The sequence below is a fragment of the Schistocerca serialis genome, chromosome 1, assembly GCF_023864345.2.
Source record: "Schistocerca serialis cubense isolate TAMUIC-IGC-003099 chromosome 1, iqSchSeri2.2, whole genome shotgun sequence".
In the NCBI taxonomy this organism is placed as follows: Eukaryota; Metazoa; Arthropoda; class Insecta; order Orthoptera; family Acrididae; genus Schistocerca; species Schistocerca serialis.
The window spans coordinates 566,451,998-566,474,336 of NC_064638.1; positions in this window are offsets into that span (position 1 = coordinate 566,451,998).

Sequence of the window (22,339 nt, forward strand, 5' to 3'; positions counted from 1 at the left end):
AATAGTGGATTTTGAACTGTTATATCTTCATAATCTTTATTTTATAATAGCGCTTTGTTTTAGTGACAAATTGGAGATGTTCCATGAAGACTGTGATATTTTTTCCACTTTCTTACACAACCGAGGTCGTATATCTGAAGGCGAAAAGTTATTTAGGTTTTACTATAACACAAAGCCGCTGATGCCTACAACGTATATGTATAAGAACATAAGTAGACGAAGCAAATTGCACCATATGACATTTTAAGCAAAAAAGTCAGCTTTAATGAAGGAGTCAAATACAGTTGTTTATGACGTTATTAATTACGTAAGAAAAAACATAATGGATAAGTTTAACAGGCCTCATTAATTCGTTTGAAGCTTTCTTTGATGTGTATGAATGTACATATTTTCGCTAGCAAATAATTGTCGATGTTTTGAAACGTTGTCTCACTTCTCAGTAATTTACCAAACATAATTGATCAAGAACATAGGTTATAAAGTTTGTTTCGGCCATTGACAAATTTTGTCGTTGTTAGCTCCTCAGTTCTGATACTATAACATTTTATGCATATTATGGATGGTGACTCAGAACCCCAATTTCGCCGTTCAGTACTGTGTTAAGCGAGTTGACGAGATGTGACATGAAAGACATTGTAAATACATGCTTACGTGAAGCTTCTGTGACGTCATGCTCGTTCATTTTGCTCTTCAAAGCTAAGAGCCCAATTTATTTCAAATATCAGACGTAAACTGCTATGGTGCCTGCAAAACGTCTATACTAAATCCACAGCACTTACGAAGGGAATCTGTATTTACTATCGATATGACAACATTCAAAATTTATAGGATAAATGTCGGACAAATCTACGGCGTCCCGAGATCACGTGACCATTGTGGCAACGTATGTTGACAACACAAAATCAGTTCTGCGCTTCTGAATGCTCACTCCAGAGATATTTCTACTCTATGCGTGAATGCTGTGAAATTTTTGGGTATCATCTACTGCTGTTTGTGCATATCTGTACTGCAACAAACATTATGTATTTTGACCTGTGCTGCTCTCCTTTCTCAAAATAAACTTTATATTTCAGCAAATAAGTAACACAGTGTGTTTTAGCAGCACAGCGTCGTTCATCAAGAAAAATATTATAAAATTTTTATTTTTTCAATGATAACATAAGTAATTATGTGACAATTATTATTTACAAAAAGATGCAAAATGACTTTTTACCTCATATACACTGCCCGCATCAAGAAAGCCCAAACAGGTAAACATAAAACAGTTTTTTTTTCTTTCTTTTGTAAAAGTTGCTTATTTTTGTCACTACCTTGTTCGGATGAACGATTCAGTTATGCACTATCGTGTACAATTTATTTCATTATGAGGTTTTGTCGCTGACCTGTTTCACTCAGTTCTCCAGCGATATTCTGCCATGCTTTGTCTTGCACTCTGTGATTGCAATAGTCTACACGATTATGATCATAAAACAGGATAGTTTTCTATTATTTCACAAAACCTTAGTTAAGCTGTAGGTCATTCCGCATTTTAAAACTTGAAAGTAATGAAAACCGGAGCACGCCATTTAGAGGTCTCCGTCTCATGTCCCTTCGGCGTGCCACTCGTGGCGACAAACGAAAGTGGCGTGGACCACGAAGGGAGGTGTCCGTGTGGATTGCCTGATTTGCTAACATCGAGGTGACGCGAAACAGCGTCACACCCCTGACTCGCGTCCCCGCCACGACATTTCAGTGTGAATTGAGCCTAAAGCCGGGTTCACACACGCAACGGAAGTATCGCTACAAGTCAAGTCATTCTGGAGTGGCGCTATGTGCTACCGTTCACACAGGACGCCACAAATTCTTCGTAATTGCGCAGTTTGCAAAATGGCGTCACTTGTCTCAGCTGATTAAACGGCTGTACATATTACTAAATAAGATGTTTTGGAAACATAATAAATGTAAAATATTACTTACCAAAGTGTTTCTCGTCTCTCTTGACTCGATTACATGTTTTAAGAACCGGTCTGCAGCTTCAAACCAAGTAAGGCTGGGTTTATAAATATCGCCTGTAGACGCACCACTCTTCAGTGATTTCAGTACTTTTTTATGTTCATTCATGTAAGCATTTCGAATGCTTAGAATTTTTAATTTTGTTGTAGCTACATCAATTCCAGGTACATATTCATGCATAATGTTTACTATTTCAATTAATGCAGCATCTCTCAAACTTCTGTCTTTGTATGATTCGCTTTTGTGGTTCCAAAGGCATTCTCGTTCTTGATACACCTCCAAGAATCTCATAATTGTCGCTGTTGACCACTTTTTCGAAATATTAATAGCAAACGCACAAATGAAAGCACTATCTGCGAACGAATACGCACTACAAAGATTTGAATCCAGCTGCAGGGTAGCAATCAAATGACGGTATTCGATTGTGGAGAAGGCAAAATGGCGCAACAAAGTAGAACCAAGTTCAACTTTTTGTGGCGTGACAAAAGTAGCGCTTCTTAAATGGCGCCACTGAAAACTATGAGTTCACACATGCAACTACAAAGCAACTGCAGTTCGCCAGTAGCAGTGGTGATACTTTTGTTGCCTGTGTGAACCTGGCTTATGACTCAGCCACTGACACGACTCAAGAAAAATTGTAAACGCTATAGCGTTCTAATTGTCGAAATCAGTTATACAACACATACTGACAATCGACTGCAGTGATGACTGACCACCACTATCGCTTAATTAACGATAAATCCCCCGAGCCAGAGTTCAACACGTTTATCAGCAAAAATTAATAAAAAATTTTCTGGAGATTAAACATATTTAAATTTGGATTCAGAGACATTCTGACACCCCTTTGTTGACAAGGCTAGCGTTATTCCATTAATAATAGTCTTACGTGAATTTAGAGATTCTGGCATTGTGACTTTGCTGTTTTCATAAAAACTGCACAGTCGTGTACTGTAAGGAAGCAAGAGAGAGGATGTTGGGTTATGGGTGGCCAGTATCCCCTTTCCAGAACACAAATGTACATGTGGATTAATACGGTTCTTTATTTACATGAAGTGGCTACTTGAATAGAGTCCATGTTTGTGGTACAAGCTAATCAGTAATAGTCCTCCTGCAAACAATATCGGTAATCTTGCTATTACAGTCTTTAGCCTCACTGGTCGTAACCACTCCTGCTATAGGCACTAACCTGGTCGCATGTGCTATTGTAGCCTGAGCGAGTCAGCCTTTGAATAACTGACAGATGCTGAACTAGAATGAGTCAGTGAGTGCGGTCTAAATACATGCTGTCAAGGGGGCGTTGGCGGCTTGTTGCTTGTTAGTGTGCCTCTGACCTCTGTCATGATAGGTGCGCTTGATCCAGTGCCTGCTATCATTCTTTGCCCCATCTTTGCCGATCGGTGTGATGGCGACAGCTTATGCCAGCACAAAAACAGCCTTAGTAAGAATGCTGACAACTGTTCTTTGCGCTTTGCTCTATTATCAGTGTGCTGGTGTTCTGCATGCACTGTGTTTCAGCTGTAAGTGAGCTATGGGAGTTATGGCAGTGTGTTAGTTATTGTTTCCGTGAAAATTGCGCTTCTTTGTTTGTATTGGTACTACAGTTATCTGTGAATTTATCACACAATTTTCTATATATAGTTTTGAATCTGTGGTAGGTTGCAAGATTTTGAAAATAATTTAGTACTCCTACTTTCACTGTTATTTAAAGCTTCCCTTTTTCTTGTAAACATATTTTAGTAGGTATTTTAATTATTTGATTCCAGAATAATGTAAGGTTATGCACATAAATCTGTTGCACAGGGGCGAACAGAACGAAACATAAATGTGATGAAACATTTGTGGAAGAGCTAGAGAAAACAAAAAAAAAAAAAAGATAGGTAACTAGTTTGTGCCAAAAGATTATCCAGTGTTGAATGTAAGTGACCCTTTAATGTCAGCAGAAACAGAAACTTCTGAGCAAAAACCTAAACTAACTGCATCTGATCTAGGCGTTTTGCTACGTGAAGATGAAGAAGAACTTAGCAAACAAAAGTCTGAATCTGATGGATGTAGTGACTGTCTGGAATCCAAGTGATCCTGGGCAATGGACATGTTCATTTAACAACAGTGACAGAGATAGAAATATTAGAAAGGACATTTCAAATATAGACAAATTACCAAGTATCGCTTTTATTCCAGTAGCTCTAACAAACGTCTGAAGTAAAAAGAGACTGGTTAGTATTTCACAATGATGCCAATAGGCTGTTACATGTAGGTTAGCTAAATTGGATGAACGATTTTACAACACAAAAACAATTTGGCACATTCCCTTGTTGGTCATAATAGTTTATTGGCGAGTCGATACCATTGTCAAACGCAAGTTCACTCGGAGTGGCATTAGCAAAGAGTTTTTGAATTAATCTGAACACTGCACTTCCTACTGTTGATAATAGATTGGGAAGTTTCACAGTACCTGGTACATTGGGGGCGATGACTTGGGCATATTGGGACAACATCTCAAGCCGTTCCTCTTCTTGTTCACTAAACTGTCGAAAAGGTGGTATAGCAGCAGTAGTAGGTGGTGCTTGTTCCCTCAGGCGCGCAGCTTTGGCCAGTAGCTGCTGCACTGTGTTGAGTAACATGAAGATCTGTTGCGTCTGGAACTGAAACATCTGCATTAGCAGTGTGGCATCTAACGCTTGCGGGTGTCGCGCCTAGGCAGGGGGCGAGAGAGGCGTTTTGGAAGACACAATTGCAACAAACAGACAAGGTAAACACGTAAAGAAATTTTCTGCAACACAACACTGATTAGCAAAAACGACAAGAAACTGTTAAAGCAAATAAACGCCCCTAGAAAGGAAAGACAAGAGAGAATTAAGACGCCAGCAACAAAAACAGAAAATTCCGTGGCCACCTGACACCGGATTCTGCGGATACTCATCGGCAAATGCGGGATCCTGCCCATTCGTTTCGTATAGAGTGCATAAAGGATGCTGCATTCTCAGAATGCTATTCAACCATTCAAGTAAATCACATTAATAGTTTTTATTACAAATAAGTTGATTGACAATACTTAACTTTGAATTTACAATGGTGTCGCAAGTGATGGGCGACATTCAACGATCATCTTCGTTGATCCATTACGGACCATACGAATGCGGCCGGCAAGTATTTCTTGAAGCAATAATTTACCAACAGCCGTATGTATTGTAGAAATTTATTTTATGAACTTCTTATGTGCTACCAGTTTCGGCATGACATTGATGCTATCTTCAGGCCCTACACGTCATGGTCGTAAAATCACTATACACAGAAGGAGCCATATAACTGGATCTGTGAATCAAATTGTTATGCCTGGCCAACAAGAGCTGTTGCATAATGATTTGATTCATGGATCCAATTATGTGGCTCCTTCCATGTATAGCGATTTTACGACTATGATGTGTGGGTCCTGAAGATAGTATCAATGTAGCGCCGAAACTGCTAGAATGTAAGAAGTTCATAAAATAAATTTCTACAATACATACGGCTGTTGGTAAATTATTGCATCAAGAAATGCAAACAATCAGTCCTTTACTGTAGACAAGGTCTATGTAAGCAATTGATATGGACCACACGTAACTGCTATGGCAGCACTCTGTGCTAGGTTGGGTCTAGTATTGTCCTAATACTTCGGCCCGAGGCTGGAAGGAGCGGCGCTTGTATTCTCTTCGGCTAGAGGGCACCCCTGTCGTGGTGCAATCATTGTCAGTGGGCTATTGGCTGACGTAGTCTCACCGCCTTATTTGCTGTTGCGATACGCCGGAACAGTTTCTATCTTCTTAGCTTTGCGAAATTTGCCTTTCAGAGGAAGCAGCCACCAGAAAGAGGAACAAGATAATGGTAACTTCTTGGGCTTATGTGAATTATTGGCTAAATACGACCCATTTTAAGAGAATAAACAGTTTATGTTAAAAGTATGATTGATTTGCAGAAAAAGAAAGGCGGTGCAATTAGTAAACTGTCATAGATGTATTTAACAAGCATGAAATTGATTTACAGCACTGTTGTGGTCAGTGCTTTGATGATAGATCACATGTGGCTGGGCAAATAAAAGGTATACAATCAAAGATTAGAGACATTTATGTGCTGGCAACATATTCTCCTTGTGCTGTTCAAACTCTGAACTTCGCGCAATTACACGCTACAGGTAGTAATGAAGCAGTGGATATATTATTCAGCTGTCCAATTTCTTGACTGCAAGCCCACAAAGATGGGAAGGATTATTGAATGCATTGGCAGTCGATCTCTTCATAATCTGTTTGAAACAAGATGGAGCACAAGAACTGAGGATGTGAACCCTACACAAGGAAAATTAGTAGAAGTAATTACAATAAGTCAACACAGTTTACATAGTGATGGGATAGCAGAGGTAAACGGGCTCACCAATTATTTCTCCAAGTTTTGAACATTTATTCTCTTGAACATTTGGATGGTCATTTTAGAGTAGAGATCAAATAAATGTAAGAAGTTTGATTCTTCAGTCGAAAGATATCTCCCCTTGACAATGATTAAAAAGTATTAAAGCTCTTACAGTTGGCATAGAAACGGATGTAGGAGCTCTCTGGCTCGAATTCTTAAGCAAAGATAAAAAAAATGGCTACTGAAATTGAGAATGAGACAGATTTTTCAAAAATGAGAGAAAGTGAAAGGAAGGTATTCTTTGATGAATCTAACTGCAGCATTAGTGGAGCACATGTCACACTTCTAGGTGAAACTGAAGAGCAACAATTTCAAAAAGAGGTTTTTTGACGTAATCATACACACTGTTGTTTCTCAGTCATATTATTGGTATTAAGACATGAGACACATTTGTGCAACTTTTGAAACCATTCTCAGAATGAGAACCACTTTCGATGATAAAGATTCAGTGAAGAAATTAGAACTTATCCTGATGATCTGAGCGATAATCTTACCAAAAAAATTCAAATGTTTAAGTCAGTGAGTGCAGCTACTTTACTGTATTTGACAAAGACAACGGAAAACAAAAGGCTTCCATTTGTCTTCTAAATTAAATTAATAAGTTGTGCTTATACTCTGTGTTTCGTAAACTTTGAATTGTACTCAGGATTACCATTACCCTAGTAGTAACTGTTGCTTCAGGTGAGAAAGGATTTAGTGAATTAACATTAATCGAAAATCATTTAAGATCAACTTTAGGCAAAAGAAACATAATCATGTAGCACTGTTATAAACAGAGCATGAACGTGCTTCTAAAATGAGTTTACATGGTGTAAATGTGAGAATAGAAGATTCAAAGTTCCAGCTACAGCTGTCCGAACTTTTTCAGCTGACAATGACACTTTTAACCTTAGTTTTTAAATCAAGGTAACGATCTACGTTTGGAAAGGTTTTTCACTGAATGTGGGGTTTGTTTCTTTTAGTAACTGTAATTATTTTTATTGTGTGTACTCATATTTGTATCTATTCAAGTATGGAGATTACTACTGATAAATAATTTATTGGTAGTGTAGTGCGCAAGTAGTATTTATTTACTGCTCAAGTGTAAAACAACGCTTTGAAGAATCAGTGTTTGTGATAATTAACTCCAGTGGGCTGAGAAGGCTTGTGGACCCTTACAAAAGTTTGTCCACATAGAGGCCCATGACATCTGTAGGCGGTTCTGCTGAGATGTGTTTGATCACATGACCCATAATACTGATCTGGCTTCCACCTGTGTCCATATTTTCTGACGGATCAACGAAAGTGAATAAATGGTTGTCAGCAGACTAGTACCATTCCCAGATTACTGATATCCAAGGAATACAAAGAGTCGTTATTTGAACGCTGCCTCAGCAACACATATGTGTGACGTGAGATGCAGCGTGTATTGCTAAATCAACTTCAGAACATGAGCAGCCAACTGGTACAGTTTAGTACAGATGGATACATAACATTGAATTTATATGGGTTTTTCCGATTTATCTACACACATTATTCACTTGAAAACGGCGAAGTGGGTGAAATCAGCCGATTGCGTGAGGTGCGGGGACTTTGATATATAATTTCAACCAAGTAGAGGAAAAAAAACTGACGCCACTCGGTAGGAAATACAAGAGTTGATCCCACGGTTTAAAAAGCGTCCAAATTAGGCGTCGAAAGTTTTTGATAAGTATCCCAACAATAACTGGAGCTGTTCTAATAAATTTCCAAGGAATCGTGTTTCTGTTTTCGGCCTCAATGAAACTCTCTTTACGAATAATTCTAGTATTTGTTAACTGCGTGATACCTTCCAAATTAAAGAAGTTATACACACATGGTTCATCCGAATGATGATTATTTTAGACGGTTATATAGAACAGTGCGAAAGTTATAAAGACATTGTTAACAGACTTTTTATCATAGATTTGCCGAAGAGCAAGGAAGATTTTTTGCTCATATTTTTTGTTTTTGGGCGTCTTTTAGATTGGGTTGTGTTAATTTGTGATAATTTTTATGAGAGATGATTTGCATTATGTGTGATAGTAACTACATTGCCGACAGGCTTTACAACCTTTTGGAGCATGTAACTGACGTTCATGTCTAACAGAAGGCCACAAGAGAGCAAAGGGTGGAGATAGCGAAAAACATGGCAAGATGTTGATTTGTTTCATATCAAGGCTGGTAGTGATACAAAGTGTAAAAGATACTTGACTTACACAATTAAGAAGCCCTGTAGTATGGACCTAGTAAATTAAATTCCTATCAGTCCGCACAGCTAAAATTTTTGAAGACTTTAACTTACTGTCTAAATCTCATACGCAAAGGATGCGGTAATGTAATGTGTTTTAGCGAAGTTTTGGGACACTGTTTCTTCCATCGTCCAGGTTTTCGTGGAAAAAAAATAACGTCGTGAACATCTCGTTAGCTTCGTTTTAGAAGACGCTAAAATATATATTCGAAAATTGTACGGAAAAGTATAGTAGTATATTAATGTACAAGTTATGGTAGTATAAGTCACTGACCAAGTGGTTTAATCCAATAGTTAGTTTTATTGCTGTAACTCAAGAACACGAATATACTGATCTCCAGAAAAGAGGGTGAAAACCAAGGGAAGCAGTCATTCATTACAAATTAGCTCTGAAGTAGCGAGAAGCAAGCTGTCTAGAAGAAAAACCAGGAAAAAATTACGGTCGAGGGTGAAGATGTTTGAGTGAGGAGATGCACACACGTATTGGAACGGGAATGAAAGCTTTCACAAGGTGCTATATGCTGATCAGAACAGCAAAAACGCCAGGGATATCTTCAGTATGTAAGTAACTAAGCCCAAAGATGTAGTACAGTCACTCAAATATACACTACTGGCCATTAAAATTGCTACACCACGAAGATGACGTGCTACAGACGTGAAATTTAACCGACAGGAAGAAGATGCTCTGAAATGCCAATGATTAGCTTTTCAGAGCATTCACACAAGGTTGGTGCCGGCGGCGACACCTACAATGTGTTGATATGAGGAAAGTTTCCAACTGATTTCTCATACACAAACAGCAGTTGACCGGCGTTGCCTGGTGAAACGTTGTTGTGATGCCTCGTGTAAGGAGCAGAAATGCGTACCATCACGTTTCCGACTTTGATTAAGGTCGGATTGTAGCCTATTGCGATTGCGGTTTATCGTATCGCGACATTGCTGTTCGCGTTGGTCGAAATCGAATGACTGTTAGCAGAATATGGAATCGGTGGGTTCAGGAGGGTAATACGGAACGCCATTCTGGATCACAACGGCCTCGTATCACTAGCAGTCGATATGACAGGCATCTTATCCGCATGGCTCTACGGATCGTACAGCCACGTCTCGATCCCCGAGTCAACAGATGGGGACGTTTGTAAGACAACAACCATCTGCACGAACAGTTGGACGACATTTGCAACAGCATGGACTATCAGATCGGAGACCATGACTGCGGTTACCCTTTACGCTGCATCACAGACAGGAGCGCCTGCAATTGTGTACTCAATGACGAACCTGGATGCACGAATGGCAAAACGTCATTTTTTCGGATGACTCTAGGTTCTGTTTACAGCATCATGATGATCGCATCCGTGTTTGGCGACATCGCGGTGAACGCACATTGGAAGCGTGTATTCGTCATCGCCATACTGGCGTATCACCTGGCGTTATGGTATGGGGTTCCACTGGTTACACGTCTGAGGCACCCTGTAACCTCCCCCTCAGTTATCGACCTTAATGACAGTGAAAAATTAAACCGCGTGTACCTAATGGAAATTTAGAAAAAGCAATCGTCACCAAAGTTAATCTGTCGGTAAAGAGGGAGTTAAGGGTTACATCTAAATGAAAGGAAAAATGCAAATGAAATTGGTGGAAATTAATTTTGAAAACGGGTAAAGTTAATAAAGAAAGTAAATGTGCTGTCATTACGTTAACAATTAATTGGCGTTAATTAGATATTTGAGATTTGGGGAAAATTACGGTCGCCAGTCCCATGGACAACTACTATAATAACTGAAAATGAAAGATTAATCCACATATATTTACCACTAAAAGTGTGGCAACTGAAGGTTGACACGTGTTGTGTGAAAACTGAATGTTTGTCAGAAGTAATAAATTTCGCTACACTCTGACTTAATTGAGCAAAAGAATTAATAAAACTGGAAAATTGAAAGTTAATTTAGAGACTGAAATTAATTGTGAACTTTGTTTCTGAAGCACTATGAAATTCAATAAAATAAGGTTGGTCTTGGTCTACCTCAACAATCATTTCAAAAGCTACTTGAATCTACGCAATTTAGAAATAAGAGATTTAACTTTGAACCTGAATTAAATAATTCTGAACAATTAACAATAGTAAAATTTGGTACATACCAAGCTGAGCTGTAGTCACAGGTAAGCTAAAATATGGTAACAAAACTCGCACTCTTAATTTGTGCTTGTGTAATCTAAATATCGTAGCCAGCTATGAATACTTTAACTGAACTTTGAAATTAAAGCAGTGAAATGGAATGACATTACTTTAATGCTGGCGTTTGAATTTCAACGACACTCGGGTTCGTTCCGGAAAAGGAAGGGACCCTGCTTGGTAATGCAATTGGGACAATGAGCAGCAAAGATTCATGCTAAGTTGCTGTAATTTTGTGAGGCAAATGGGTCAATTTTAAAAGCTGAGGTCTGCCATACAGTTCTAAAACTTTATGTGCTTCCAGTCTTCCTTGTTGATTGATTGAAGGTTTGAAGTCGTCGATCGATGAGGTGGCGACAGTCACTCATTGTCGGCCGTCGCTGTTGCAGAAGCTGGATGTTGGCGCGCCTTCTTCTTGACACGGTCACCAGGTGAAACGGGCTCTTGATGTGTGCCAGCTAATGCTTCCTGTCCATAACACCGTGCCAGAAACTATCATAGCCAGTCGAGCGCAATTACATGGTGCCAAACCCCGAAAGCGCAGCAACTTGCGGGAGTGTCACACAACACACCTGCTCCACTGCCCTACTCCAGCCAGACTCCCTCTGCCCGCGCTCCATGCGGCAGAGTTTACACTACCAAAGATCCTAAACACTTAAGTTCTCCACACGACCTATCGATGTACACGTTCGATGCCATAGTTTTCCCTAGGCCAGACCCAGTGTAAAAATACAAATAATATTTACAAAACAAACCAATTATACATCGACATAAATGCATATATATATGTATATATATATATGTGTATATATATATGTATATATATATATATATATATATATATATATATATATATATATATATATATACAAATAGTAAAACAATTACAATATATAAAGACACAGAAATGTCATATGTTCAGGTAACAAAATAAGGAAAAAATTATAGTACAATAGATGGAAATTGGTGGATATGCATTTCCGGCGTTACACGTGCCCCACATTGTCTGAGGATGTTCGTGTAACCTAAAAAGACTCAGAAAATGTCCCCACAAAGAAAACAGCGGAAATGCATTTGTTCAAAACATCAAGAAAATTTAGCATGAGGCTAATTAACCATAAACCAATTTTTAGACCATAATAATTGAGTGGATACGCTCCCAACCTTATTCCACTCTGTCATCTTACACAAAAAGAAACGGGTGATAACATATTATAATCCATAGAGAACATAGAAAATGGTTCAGCTATTCTAAATCAGCAAAATTCCTAACAGTATCAGCAAATGGAATACTGTTTACAAAATTAACCAGAGTACATGGTCATAAAGAACAGGTATATCAAAATACGCAAATTAGTAATTAATTACATAGAACACACATTTTTATATAACCTTTTCATAATTAATATTCTCGTCATGAGAGTCCACTTAACGCTAAATACGAAAGTAATATGCAGCAGATCGATAAAAAAAAACATAAATATGGACAGCAGAATTCTTTCACATCAGCTGTCCGGGAAGAAAAACAACTCCGCCTTCCGTATCCGCAAGTACAAAGAATGCCGACTGGCACAAGAGCCGACAGCGGCTCCGCCTCGCCAGTATTGTTGCGCCCGCCTGTGCGGCACGCTTGATCTCACTCGCCTTTGTAACGGCATTTCCAGAACGTCCGTTTCACTGAATTCTTTCGGAAAAACTCACTCCCGAGTAATCTCAAGGAGTCCATTAACACTATCACAGTGGATAACTCAACACTGTCCATCATCACACGCATGTACTAGCCTGAAACTTAAAACAGCGTCTAAGTACGTCGGCAATGACTAGTAAATCACATATTTATGAAATCTTACAGCTAGTAACAAAATCATATTTACATACCCTAATCTACTGTGACTCAGCTGAAAACTTAAACCAGCAGCTTGGATTTTTCAACTGACTAATAATAAGTTACTCTTAAATCATTTAGTCAAAATTAATTACTTATTAATTATAACTTTTTAATGTCCTCTTGGTCAGGCAAAAGCATGGCAATCTAGCAGATCGTTAAATCTTACACTCTATATTTATATACTGTACAAATTACCCATTCTGTGGTATTAATCAATCCGAGGTTGGTACAGTTTCAAGTCTACAATGTTCCGTATACCTGTTAGTTTTCCAGAGCTTGGATACTCTAAGCAATAAGCTTTTGTGTGAGGTATACCGATGACTTTATATGGTCCATTATAAACAAACTTAAATTTAGAGATTTCATTGTCTATCTCGCTCGATTTCTCATGAGCTTTTACAAGTACTAAGTCTCCGATTGCAAACTTAGCAAAACGCGCTTTAGCGTCATGACGACGTATGCGAGCATCGGCTTTTAGCTTCATTACTTCTCGCAAACGATCTTTTTCCACACCAATACTGATGTCAATCCGTGGAGGGAATTTGATTATCTCTTCCACTAAACTTTTGCTTCTGTCAACTAACAGGATTTCTTCTGGATAAAATCCTGTAGATTCATGTCTCAAGGTGTTCATAATTCTCTCAAATTCTGCTACATATTTGCCCCATGCCCTATGGTTGCAATAGGTACGGCAAAGTCGGCCTAGCTCGCGCATATACCTCTCAGCGGGATTTCCAGCCGGACAGTAAGCTGAAATATGGATCACTTCGACCCCATTAGTTGCCATGCCTTCATTCCACAACTTAGAAGTAAATTGTGTCCCATTGTCTGATAGAATCGCCTTGGGCTTACCAATACGAACAAAATAATCGTTCACAATCTTTCTATTGACCGCTTTGGCTGTAGCTTTCCTAATCGGGTATAGTTTGATGAACTTGGAAAAAGCTTCTAGCACTACTAAAATGTAGGCAAAGTTTCCTGATGACTTGGGCACAGGTCCCTACAAGTCCACGCACAGTAATTCAAAGGTGTCGTTAGGCCTAATACTTTCATAGGACCACGACTCGTACAGTTGGTAACCTTCACCTTCTGACATAAATTGCAAGTTTTCACTCTGTCAGTAACGCGTTTTAACATGTTGTTAAAAAGCACTACTTCACTCAGCTTTTCCGTACATTTCTTTGGTCCACAGTGACTATACGCCAAATGGTAGTTGTCTATTATTTCCTTTCGTCATATCGGGTTTTCACCACATTTAAACAACCGTCCTCGTTCTGATGACGACGTAGATTCTTACAGCTGTTCACTATTATTTTACGTCCCTCAACTTCTTTAAAACAGTATAATTTGACCACTCCATCTGACTCATCTCTAAATACATCTCGGTTAGACTCGGGCAACCGCGATACCGCATCCGCTTCGCAATTGTCGGTCCCTTTTACGTAACAGATGTCATAGTTAAATTGCTGTAAATACAGCGACCACCTAGTCAGTCTTTCGTGAAGTAGTTTACAATCCTTCAGATAAGTGAGCGCCTTATGGTCCGTATGAATAATCACCTTACGGTCCCATAGGTACCCCCTGAACTTCTGGAATCCCCACACGATAGCGAGACACTCCTTCTCTAAAATCGTGTAATTTCGCTCACTTTTTGATATAGTCCGACTCGCGAACGCTATCGTCCGGTGTTACTTATCCTCTCCTTCACCAACTTCTTGGAACAGTTCTACCCCCACCCCGTAATTCGACGAATCCGTCCCCAGATGGGAGGGTAGCGATAAATCAGGATGAAATAGTATGTTAGATCTTAACAACTCGTCTTTTAATCTCTCGAAAGCGGCCTGTCGCCCGTTAGTCCACACAAACGGAACATTTTTACGTTAGAGGTTATTCAAATTTTCATCATTAAACACCTGTCCTTTTACAAATTTACGGTAAAATCCTGTGAGCCGTAGAAAACTTCTTAACTGTTTCCTAGACTTGGGTGGAGGACAATTCCTTATTGCCTCTAGTTTCTCTGGGTCTTTCGTAATACCAGCAGTGGTAATTACATGCCCTAAAAATTTCAGTTCCTGCTTCACAAATTCGCATTTCTTTAGCTTTAGAGTCATTCCGCCACGGCGCAATGTTCTAAAAACTTCATCTAACAGGTCACAATGGTCATGCCAAGTGGCATTGGCCAACAATAGGTCGTCAACATATACAGTCAATCTTGAATGCAAAACCGGGCCTAGCACTTTATCTAGGGCCCTGATGAATACGGACACAGATATATTAAGTCCAAACGGCAGTACTCTATACTGATAACACCTGCCCGCAAACAAGAAGGCGGTGTATGGCCTAGATTCTTCTTCGAGTTCTATTTGCCAGTAACTAGCCGTCAGATCGAGGCTAGTCATGAACTTAACGTCATGAAACCGTTGCAAAATCTCCTCCATACTCTCTGGTCTGTCTATTTCGCTTTGAACGACCCTATTCAACGTGCGTGCATCAATCACAATACGCAGACTACCATCCCGTTTTGCTACAATGACCAAACCGTTATTGTATGGACTCGTACTTCTTTCAATCACTCCCCATTTGATCATCTTATCTATCTCCCGTTGCACTGCTTCCTTTTTGGACAAGGTATAGCATACGGTCTCACGAAGAATGGTTCGTGCGGAATTACATGCGACTTGCATTTATATCCTTCCACAAGTACCGGTTCGTCTGAAAACACACTCTTATTCCTCATTATTACTTCATACAGGCCCCGTCTTTGTTCGTGTGTTACGTTTGACACACCGTCTACAATACTTTCCAATTCACTTTCTACACTATTGTCAATGCCGAGATTCCTCACGTTACAGTAGTTCAAATTCATACCTACGTCAATGGCATCCGGCCAGTTAACAATGTGTATAGGCTGATATTGCCTGTGCACACCATCTCCTGCCTCGTCAAAAGTAACTACTATTGTTTTATCTTGTGACGTACATGTCAAAGTTTTGCTTTCGCAATTAATCACTGCACTGTACTTTAATAGCCAATCTAACCCGATAATTACTTCCGTAGTTAAGTCTGGCACGACAACAAACTCTTGTTCAAATCGTGCCCCACATATCTTGAAGTTGACAAAAATCTGTTTTGTGACCGGCTTACTGGCCTTCCCAGTAGCACCTATAATTTTCACTCCTGTTACTGGCATAACAACGATACCAGGTCTGTCTTTCAGTTACTCAAATATTTTCCCAGATACAGCACTCATTTCTGCACCGGTGTCAATCAACACGTTTAGTTGTAGGCCGTGCATATTAACAGACACTACTATCTGTCTACACTTATCCTCCACTGTTTCTTTATTTTCCCACAATAAATCCTCGTCTATATCCAGGTCATTCCAGAAAAAACCATCCGGCTTTGATCCTAAATCCGGCTTACCTGGCGGCTTTTTCAGCCTCTGTTCACATACAGTTTTAATTTCAACACGTTTGTCCTGAGGCTTAGTCTGTAGCTTCGCCTCCAATACCGAAACCTTTTCCTGTAACTCGTCAACTAGTGAGTGCTGCTTTGCTATCAATTCACTAATTGTCACCTTCGTTGATTCCTCTGTGGTCAGATTGATCTCATCTGCCAATCTACCTGGAGGAATGTGCCCAGTAGTATCTGCAATTACTTCCTCTGGATCTGCGCAACCCACACTGCTACCGTCCGACCGTATAACGTCAGCTCTAACCTCATACACGCTGTAATCTACGTGCTTTTCTACCAGTCGTGTCCGGCTATCACTAAAATTCTCGTAATCTTTCTCCTTAATACTTTCACAATGTTTAAACTGGAGTTTTGCGTCGGATGAGTCGGCCACTTCTACCACTATAACTTTCGGTAAAGTCTGCCGGTCAGGGCCAGAACTTTCCGTTACTACTTCAACATCCAACTCCTGCGGGACGAAACACGACGAATCTTGCTCGTGCTCCCCATTAACATCAACTATTTCTGGTAAAGTCTGCCGGTTAGGGCCAGAACTTTCTATCACTTCACAATCACTACCTTCCTGCGGGACGAGACGCGGCAAATCCTGCACGCGCTCCCCATAAACACTTCTCCCATACAGGCCCCTATAATCTCTTAGTTCATCGTATAAGCGACCGAACTGCCTCAACCAGACCTCATCCTATTCTGCATCCCCTCGCTCGATGACGGACGTGTTATCCGACACCTGATCTTCTCTAAACACTTGCGAATCATTCTTAAACTCAATCTCCGGTTCCGCTGTGGGTGTTACAGCTGCCACTTTAAAACTGATTTCCGGAACACTATGCAAATTGTTCTCACTGACAGTGAATGTATTTTCTGTTGCCGTGTCTACAGCTGATCTACTACTTGTGGGCGCACTCCTTTCTCCTAACACTGGCACACTCTCCCGCCGTTGATTATTCCATACTGAATTTTCATAACGACTACACCTCGGTGTTCTCCTGTTATTGGGCCACCAAAATTTCTCCACGTCCGGTCGGCCCCTCACCGGCGCGGCTAATGGTTTCCCTGTCTGGTCCCAGCAAATCTGCTCCCCGGATGCTGCTGAGGCGGCGTATCACACCCTCTGGCGTTGTTACTATTCTGCGAAGCCCGTGTCACGTTAGTATGATACTGGTTTCCGTCATTCCTGTTATTATTTGCATTGTACCGATTGTTATTACGGTCCGAACCATTATTGTTATTGATGCCATGGTTGCGGTATGCACTATTCCCATGGTTATCGTTGTTGTGGTTGTTGTAGTACCCGTTGTTGTTACCACGGCCTCTACCACTGTCGCGACTATTGCGCCAACTGTCCTCGTCCTCAACTCTTTCCAGGAAATCATTGATTGTCCTGTAATTGCTTCCTACGTAGCGTTTTGTATCATCTGGAAGCTTCTTGTAGAGTTCCCAGACTATTTCGGATTCCGTGCGGATCCAGCCCTCGCAAAACTCCTTCATCGAGCCACGCGAATTCGCATCGAAAGGCCTCGATACGACAAATTCGCGCCAGACACTTTGTTGTTTTTGCTCTGACCAGTATTCAGCCAGAAACAAATTTTTAAACTCGTCAAAAGTCAGGTTCGTGATGTTGAGGTTTAAGCCCCAACGCTTGACATCACCAGCCAACACGTCAATAACCGCATTAATTTTTCTCTCATTAGTCCATGATCTGGGTAAAACTCTTTCACAATTTTTAATGAAATCCGTCGCGTGTATACCGCCTTTTTTCAAGGGGTCGAACCGCTCCTCTTTCGTCAACAATTCCGAACTATGTGCACAGATTGGCACATAGCTCTGATTTTCGACAAGTTTCGTTTCTAATTCCGAAACTCTCGTAATTACTTGGCAAGTGGTTGTCGCAAGCGTTTCCACTTCCCTCTTTTTCTCTTCGCAGGTATTAGCCTGTCTCGCGTCCGTCGGCCGTCGTAATTTAATGTATATATTATTATTGTTATTATTATTTTTTGATTGTTGCCGACTTACGTGGTGGGCCTTAATAAAAATGATATTTAAGTTGAACAATGTAATAAACTTTTCATATAAATTTCCTCGGCTAGTCAGTTGACGTTAAAGCAAAAGATCTTTAGTTATTAATTACAATTGCGGCCCACACACGCGCGAGAGTATTTTCTTACCTCCGTTAACCATTGTATTGTAGTCAGAGTCCTGGCTCTGGGTCTCGGCTATGGTACTGAAAATAGGAATCTTAAAGCTAAGTATTTCTGCAACTTCGTGCGGCTGTGGAGAAAAATTGATATTATGCTAATAGCGGGCGAGTTTTCAGCTTCCGTTAAATTTTCATAAGTTAGTATCGCCACGTAATGGCGTCGTTGGCTGCATCGGCCGCTGCGATTGTTGAGCTGTAAATTACTTGAATGCAGGTTAATTCAAGGAAGGCGGACATGAAATCGGGATCACCTCTTACAAATTAAAAGTGCACACTAATATAAAATCAGTATATTATATGCTTAACTCATACAAATATGCTTACATTCGTCAGCACACGCAAGATGTCCCTCTAGACACATTCAAGACAAAAGAGGAAGTGAAGTCGACTAAAAAATTAACAAAAGAGCGTATCTTGTCGTCTCTTTAGATCATTCTGTCATAAATTATTTCTTTGCAATCTAAACCTACACAGAGAAATTATTATTTTACGGCTACATGATAAAAAAAATCTCTTACAAATTATGAATGTCTTCTTTATAAATATTGTCTTTTCGTAATATGGCACTGGGGACGCTATACCTGCTTCCTCACTTTAGTATCTACTTCGGATACTAAAGCCTTTAAAGTTTCCACCTTCTGTTGATCCTCGTTTTTCACTAATTGAATTTGTTTCGTCACCTTATTCTCAATGATCGGAGCAACTGCTTCTCCTACACTTTCCTCGATTCTGCTAATTTCGGAATCAAAGCGAGTATTTATGCTCGCAATTTCCGCCTGAACGCCTGTCAATACCTGTTTAAGATTACCGATTTCGCTATTAATCACAACAATATCTTCTTTGATTTTATCAACTTTTGTGTTAACAACTCCAACATTGTTGTTAACAACATTAATAGCTTTGTTCTGATTGTCTAGCTTCCTGTCAATATTTTCAGACTGAGCTTTTTGCTTGGCAGACTGAGCTTTAATTTCTGCCGATTGAGTTTCTATCTTGCTAGACTGAGCCTGGATTTCGTTAATCAAAACCTTCAATAAATCAGCTAAATTCCCGGAAACCAGTGGTTTCACTTCCGTAGCAAGTGCCTCTTTAATTGTCCGCCCGCATTCGTCATCAAGGGGTTCAGGTTTGATTTTCACTTCCGATTCCGAAACATATTTCTAAAGTTTGAAATTCCATTTCTGCTCTTTCTTGCGTTTCGGCGGTCGCGTCTTTCATGCTAGCCGCTTGCCCCAGAACAATGGGTTCCGCGGTGCGCGTTTCCCACTGTTCGACCGATTGTTTCGTACCCAAGTCAACCAAATTTTGGTGATTGTTGCCTTCACTCATTTTACTAATTTTCAATATAAATACCAGCTCTCAAATCTAATTAGGAATCCTCCCACTACTTACTCTCGCTGACGTAACGACCTGTTCGTAACTAGTACTTTTTTACGAGATTTGCACAATGCAAAATTCGTGTCCAGAACAACCTCAGATGTGAAGTTCGTCCCGTCACCAGGTCGCCACGTGTAACCTCGCCCTCACTTATCGACCTTAATGACAGTGAAAAATTAAACCGCGTGTACCTAATGGAAATTTGGGAAAAGCAATCGTCACCGAAGTTAATCTGTCGGTAAAGAGCGAGGAAAGGGTTACATCTAATTGAAAGGAAAAATGCAAATGAAATTGGTGGAAATTAATTTTGAAAAGGGGTAAAGTTAATAAAGAAAGTAAATGTGCGGTCGTTACATTAACAATTACTTGGCGTTAATTAGATATTTGCGATTTGGGGAAAATTACGCAGTCCCATGGACAACTACTATAATAAATGAAAATGAAAGATTAATCCACATATATTTACCACTAAAAGCTTGGCAACTCAAGGTTGACACGTGTTGTGTGAAAAATGAATGTTTGTCAGAAGTAATAAATTTCGCTACACTCTGACTTAATTGAGCAAAAGAATTAATAAAACCGGAAAATTGAAAGTTAATTTAGTGACTGAAATTAATAGTGAACTTTGTTTCTGAAGCACTACGAAATTCAATAAAATAAGGTTAGTCTTGGTCTACCTCAACAATCTACGCAATTTAGAAATAAGAGATTTAACTTTGAACTTGAATTAAATAATTCTGAACAATTAACAATAGTAAAATTTGGTACATACCAAGCTGAGCTGTAGTCACAGGTAAGCTAAAATATGGTAACAAAACTCGCACTCTTAATTTGTGCTTGTGTAATCTAAATATCGTAGCCAGCTATGAATACTTTAACTGAACTCTGAAATTAAAGCAGTGGAATGGAATGATATTACTTTAATGCTGGCGTTTGAATTTCAATGACACTAGGATTCGTTCCGGAAAAGGAAGGGACCCTGCTTGGTAATGCAACTGGGACAATGAGCAACAAAAGTTCATGCTAAGTTGCTGTAATTTTGTGAGGCAAATGGGAAACTTTTAAAAGCTGAGGTCTGCAATACAGTTCTAAAACTTTACGTGCTTCCAGTCTTCCTTGTTGGTTGATTGAAGGTTTGAAGTCGTCGATCGATGAGGTGGCGACAGTCACTCATTGTCGGCCGTCGCTGTTGCAGAAGCTGGATGTTGGCGCGCCTTCTTCTCGACACAGTCTACAGGCAAAATGGGCTCTTGATGTGTGCCAGCTAATGCTTCCTGTCCGTAACACCGTGTCAGAAACTATCATAGCCAGTCGAGCGCAGTTACATGGTGCCAAACCCCGAAAGCGCAGCAACTTGCGGGAGCGTCACACAACACACTGCTCCACTGCCCTACTCCAGCCAGACTCCCTCTGCCTGCGCTCCATGCGGCAGAGTTAACACTACCAAAGATCCTAAACACTTAGGTTCTCCACACGACCTATCGATGTAATCGTTCGATGCCATAGTTTTCCCTAGGCCAGAGGCAGCGTAAAAATACAAATAATGTTTACAAAACAAACCAATTATACATCAACATAAATGCATATATACAAATAGTAACACAATTAAAATATATAAATACACAGAAATGACACATCTTCAGGTAACAAAATAAGGAAAAAATTTTATAGTAAAATCGATGGAAATAGGGGGATATGCATTTCCGGCGTTACTACCCCTTGTTCGCATTGAAGGCACTTTGTTCAGTGGATGTTACATTTCAGATGTGTTGCGCCCCGTGGCTCTACCCTCATTCAATTCCTGTGAAACCCTACATTTCACCAGATAATGCACGACCGCATGTTGCAGGTCCTGTGCGGGCCTTTCTGGATACAGAAAATATTCAACTGCTGCCCTGGCCAGCACATCCTCCAGATCTGTCACCAATTGAAAACGTCTGGTCAATAGTGGCTGAGCAACTGACTCATCACAATACGCCAGTCACTACTCTTGATGAACTATGGTACCGTGTTGAAGCTGCATGGGCAGCTGTACCTGTACACGCCATCCAAGCTCTGTTTGACTCGATGCCCAGACGTATCAAGGTCGTTAATACAGCCAGAGGTGGTTGTTCTGGGTATTGATTTCTCAGGATCTATGCACCCAAATTGCGTGAAAATGTGATCACATGTCATTTCTAGTATATTATATTTGTTCGGTGAATACACGTTTATCAACTGCATTTCTTCTTGGTGTAGCAATTTTAATGGCCAGTAATGTATCATTGTTGTGGTCTTTGTACATTGATGCTAAACCAAGTGTTTATATTTTCGCCACCTGAACTATGTACAAAAAATAATGTTTGTGGAAATTTAAAATGCAAATGTTTTTAACGCTTGCAGCTTAAGCAATGTAGCGCGAATGATACGTAATTAATTTTGAGGAATAATGTAATTTTAGGAATAACTATACTCTACTGTGTTTTTTTAAACGCAAATAATTTGTTGTACTAATTATACAACCAGTAATCTTGATAGATGAGAAGACAACCTTGATTCTCTAATGGATGGACTGCT